The 5,547-nt window shown below is 38.9% G+C and overlaps 1 pseudogene; it reads left to right on the top strand.

Annotated features, from left to right (window-relative positions):
• The first annotated feature begins 3,758 nt into the window (after nucleotides 1-3,758).
• LOC101701859 (BTB/POZ domain-containing protein 1 pseudogene) lies at nucleotides 3,759-5,138 on the top strand (annotated as a pseudogene).
• Nucleotides 5,139-5,547: the final 409 nt, after the last annotated feature.

Here is a 5,547-nt window from a genome sequence, read left to right as displayed (position 1 = left end):
AGTCTATTTTTAAATGGAGAGGTGGAGAGGGTAATTAGAAGCCATAATAAATTTACCAATATAAAAGGGAAAATTTTATATTCCTACTTTAGGATTAATAAAAGGTCACTGTGATAAATCTAGAATAACAGAACATGAAAAAGCCATTAAAAATTACTTCAAGTCAATCCTTTGCCTTTAAGTAAAACTTCCTAAACCATTCTTTAAAGAGAATTACATAACACGGTCTGAAACTTTTCAAAGGAGTATTATCAATATTCATTGGCCTTGTAATCTCTAATCATATAGCTTTTAGTCTAGAGCCACAACCCACCAAGTGAAGAAATATACCTTAGATAATTATTTTATTTTACTAAAATTTATCCAGTGGCTCTTCTGAACATTCTAGATTAACGTGAATTACAGTTTAAATATATTTTCCACGATGAGTGCAAATGTTCTCTGGATGTGTCCCTTAAAACAATAATTCACTAAACAAATCTTAGAGACCTATCAGAGTGATTAAGAGCTTCTCAAATTTTCCTATTACCAATCACATTGCACCCAGGATCAATTTCCTCAACAGAATAGCAGCATATCTGAAAGAATTTCATCCAAGTGTGGATTTAAGAGCCTACTGGGATCCTTGAATGGACATAAAATACAATAATAGCAAAAAGCTACCATTTGTTCAGCACTTATTATATGTCAGTCCTTACTCTACGTTCTCACTTGATTAAAGCAATACAACCTTGATAGATTTCCTCATTTTGAGAAGGATTCAGAGAGTCCATGAATTTGTATTCACCTCTTTATTACTTTAAAACCTGTGTTCTTAACAACTGCCCATATGGTATAGGGTGAAGCAGTAATTTCACATCTAGAACTAACTCAATTTCCATCTACCTGTTGGTTAGTAAGAGGGCTGACTACGGATAGTCATGGGCATAGGAAAATATGTCCACCCCTATTGTTGGCTACTAAAATCAATTTTCTAGCCTAAAAGGAGTATACAATTTGGTACTTTAGAATTTGAATCTCTAAGGTAAATCTGCATAGAGTTGGGCTGAATCAAACTATAGATAGGCACCAACGAAAGCCAACAATCATCCTAAATAAGGAAGAAATAATTATTAGAATTTGTTTTGCCCTTTATATTCTGGCAAGCACCCTCACCTTATCATTTCTAGTCCACACCAGAACTTTCAAAGTAGACATCTGTTTTGTCCAGTTTTACCCAGAAGATCTCAGCATAAGGACTTGTACATTATGGAAATGAGTTAGTGAAGACTTGCTCTAAGAAGAAAGTAAGGGAACAGAAGCAGCAAGACATGAATATGGAAGAAGCCAAACTAGGCACCATCTCAGGCAAATTTTCTCAGAGGGTTGCTTCAGCTTGACTCACAGGAGAATATTGTCACAGCCAACCCAAGTATGACATTTAAATTGGATTATCAACTTTATTGGCTTGGGAGCCCCCAATACATTATTAGCAAAGCACACTTCTGAGTGTCTGGGTGGGTCATGGAGGTATGACTTTAAGGTCTGTTGAGGCTTTCCTGTCTTGCACTGTTACCTTGTTCTGCTTTCTGGCCACAATGTAGTGAACAGCTCTGCTGCACCACACCTTTCCACTGTGATTTCCTGCCTTGTAGCCAGACAACCTTGGACTAAATCCTCCGAAACCATGAGTCAAATTGAACCTCACCTTTAATTTGTGGGTGTTAGGTATTTTGCCCAGCAATGGGAAAAATAAATTGTACGCCAGTTATATTTGATTCCCAGTGTTGAGCTTTTTCCAACACTCTATGGTCTCCCTTAATTATTTCTTCACCTCAGTTGTTTGTCATCCCAGTTTTGGGTTAACCAAGCATTCTCTGACACTGCTGGTAAATGGCAGCAAATACAGCAAGCCACATGCTGGCAGGATTCCGCAGATCATTCCTAATCATTTTCTACCTTGGCCTGTGCCAACCCTTGTTCAGATCAGCAGTTCCTGCTATTAAGTGGCTTGGGAGCCCAGTGTATCATCAACCGAGAGTCCAGAGGTTCCAGTTGGCTCCACAGAGCATGGCATAATAGAATATTCCCTTGCAGGCAGTCCCAGGTTTAAAGAGATTGAAAAGATTACATGGGGGAAATGACATCAGAAAAAAAGTGCATTCTTAGAGATTGGGTGTGTAAACTTCAGGGCTGAAGACTAGAAAATATACACCAATTAGGAAAATTATGACAAAATATTCAGATAAACAGACTTTTCCTCTTTTAATCCTGGTTTTTTGTCTCATTGTGACAGACACAAAAGCTGGGATTTTATCAAGACTTATCTGTTCTTTTGCCACCAGTACTTCTTGGGGTTGTGCGTACATTTCTGCGTCCACATTTCCTACAGTTATGTCTCCATTTACATCCTTCATCCCTAGGCAATGTAGACACATCTATGCTCATTTATTTTTATCTTCATAATGTAAAACCCAGGGCCCTATTTGTCTAGTCGTTGAAAGTCTATAAAACAATAATGTGAAGTGTAAAATATTCAGTGATTTTAAAGACAAGAAGATTCTGAATTTGACCTTATTTCCATTGCTCCATTCATCAATGACTCTAAATATTATCAACTTGATAATCATCCATAAATAAAGGTTGAATCTCTAATGAGGGATTAAACTAAAATTACTTCAAAAGAAATCACATCCCAGTGAATGTTTTATAAAACCCTGACTTGGGTCATAATTTTGCTTGTCATGTTTTTTTCATAAAAGAAATTTTAAATATACTATGATAGCGCTAATCTTCTCAAAGAATGGCAAGTTCACTACATATATTTATGTAATTATGAATTATGACTCCTAAATGATATCTGAAATATTCAGAGGAAACATGGAAATATAGGAGAACTCAAAGAAGAGTACAAAGTGACTTTATTCTGTTTTCAATTCTTACATGTGTAACTTGGAAATTTTACCATATCTGATACTTTTGGTTAAGTGATTCTAATTTCCTCTTACTTCACAAACCATACACAGGAATATAACCAAATTAGTTAATTCGATGTTATTTATTTGAATACCCACTATAGGAAAAGTGTAAGTTGTTTTTCTTTGTTGCTGTCTGGTTTTTTCTATTATATTTTTGTGATAATTTTAAGAATGTAGAAGGGAAAGCACTTTGTGTTGCATGATTTCTCATTCATTCAAGTTTTCAAAAATGTTGTCAGGTCTCACCTCAGATACAGACCAGAAGAAGCAACATTCCCTACCTTCAGCCTCAATCTCTGGAGAAGGAAAGAGGGAGTGATAGAAGAAGGGAGGAGAGAGGAGAGAGAGAAAGAGGAGGAGCAGAACGCAGACACTGCAGCAAAATGTTGGAAGTACTATTATGCTCCAATATGACAGGGTTGGCTATGAAACACTATTCAACATTGCGATGCCTGGATCTTGCAGGACAGAGAAACTGTGGCAGCTGGGAGGGGTAGAGGTAGAACATGATTTCTTACACATTTGGACAGCAAAAGAAGTATGCAAAGATTAAAAAATATGAAAATGTAATTGCACGTGTTTAAGTTCTGGATGGAAGTTGATATTGGACAGTAAGTCCAAATAAGAATGATTTCTCATGCCATTGATTTTGAACTCCATCCTACAGGGGATTGGAAACCTTTATGAGGCTTCAAACAGGGAATGGCCTTCACAATTTCATCTACAGTTTTAAAAGGTCATTCAGGGGCGGTCCGGAGCGTTCGACATAGGCTGCATCCCGAAGCGCAGTGATGGCCTCCCCTCTCGGGCGGCCCGCAGCGCATCCCCACTCACCCCTTCGTGCTGGCGGCCGGCAGCGCTGTCTTCCACGCAGTGTTCAACAGCGCCAGGGCCACCACGTCGGCCCAGATCGAGCTGCCGGACGTGGAGCCCGCCGCCTTCCTGGCGCTGCTCAGATTTCTGTATTCAGATGAAGTTCAAATTGGCCCAGAAACAGTTATGACCACTCTGTATACTGCTAAGAAATACGCTGTCCCAGCCTTGGAAGCACGTTGTGTGGAATTTCTTACTAAACATCTCAGGGCAGATAATGCCTTTATGTTACTTACTCAGGCGCGATTATTTGATGAACCCCAGCTTGCGAGTCTCTGTCTAGACACAATTGACAAAAGCACCGTGGATGCAATTAGCGCAGAGAGGTTTACTGATATTGATATCGACACACTCTGCGCAGCTCTAGAAAGAGACCCACTTAGCATTCGAGAAAGTCGACTTTTTGGAGCTGTTGTACGCTGGGCAGAAGCAGAATGTCAGAGACAACAGCTGCCAGTGACTTTTGGAAATAAACAGAAAGTTTTAGGAAAAGCACTTTCTTTAATCCGCTTCCCACTGATGACAATTGAAGAGTTTGCAGCAGGTCCTGCTCAGTCTGGCATCGTCAGACAGTGAAGTGGTGAACCTCTTTCTTCACTTCACTATCAACCCCAAGCCCCGAATGGAGTACATCGACCGTCCACGGTGCTGCCTGCGGGGCAAGGAGTGCTGCATCAACAGGTTCCAGCAGGTGGAGAGCCAATGGGACTACAGCGGGACCAGCGACCGGATCAGGCAAATATAAATTTTCAAAATTGACTGAAGAAGAAAGCCTGAATAGACCAATTACCATGGAAGGAATTAAAAGTTATCAAAGACCTGTCCCTTCCCCAGGTGGTTTTTACAGGTTCACAGTTAACAGAAGAATCTCCATAGTTGGACTTGGCTTATATGGATCTATCCATGGTCCCACGGATTATCAAATGAATATACAGATCATTGAATATGAAAAAAAAAACAGACCCTGGGACAAAATGATACCGGGTTTAGTTGTGATGGGACTTCTAACACATTCAGAGTCATGTTTAAGGAGCCTATAGAGATCCTGCCCGATGTATGCTACACAGCATGTGCAACACTCAAAGGTCCGGATTCCCACTATGGCACAAAAGGGCTGAAGAACGTTGTGCATGAGACACCTGCTGCCAGCAAGACCGTTTTCTTCTTCTCTAGTTCCCCTGGCAATAATAATGGCACTTCAATGGAAGATGGACAAATACCAGAAATAATATTTTATACATAATTTAGCATTATAATACATCTTGGCTAAACAGTACCTACCACACAATCTAGACTCAGACATAAATAACTGGCCACAGAAAAAAGTTTGAGTATCAAAAATATTTATGATCATAAGATAAGAAATATTTTAGTGTCTTAGAAGAAATAGAAAAATGTTTATTTAAATCTCTGCATGATTTAAAGGCAGATTTTCCACTATTTTGTCACTTTAGGGGAATAGAGCTAGGTTTAATTGTGTAAAAAAATGCAGCTGTTTCAGCTGCTTCCTGTATCATTTCGTTGTCAGCTGACTCACGGTCTTTCAATCGTTTTGGAATTGAAAGATTCTTGTTACACATAGCCAGTCTGGTTTCTTTATTTTTAACTTTTGAAAGTAGATGAGATGGGTCAGTATTCTTGCAGAATTCCTATTAAGTCAAATAACTAATTTCAGAAAATTAGGAAAACTGGCTTTATATTTGAGATTTTAAAATGT

The sequence above is a fragment of the Heterocephalus glaber genome, unplaced genomic scaffold (assembly GCF_053883595.1).
Source record: "Heterocephalus glaber isolate CG9 unplaced genomic scaffold, H.glaber_assembly_v1.0 deba00000594, whole genome shotgun sequence".
NCBI lineage: Eukaryota > Metazoa > Chordata > Mammalia > Rodentia > Bathyergidae > Heterocephalus > Heterocephalus glaber.
Note: the sequence above shows the minus strand (reverse complement) of the source record. Positions and strands in the feature narration are given on the sequence as shown.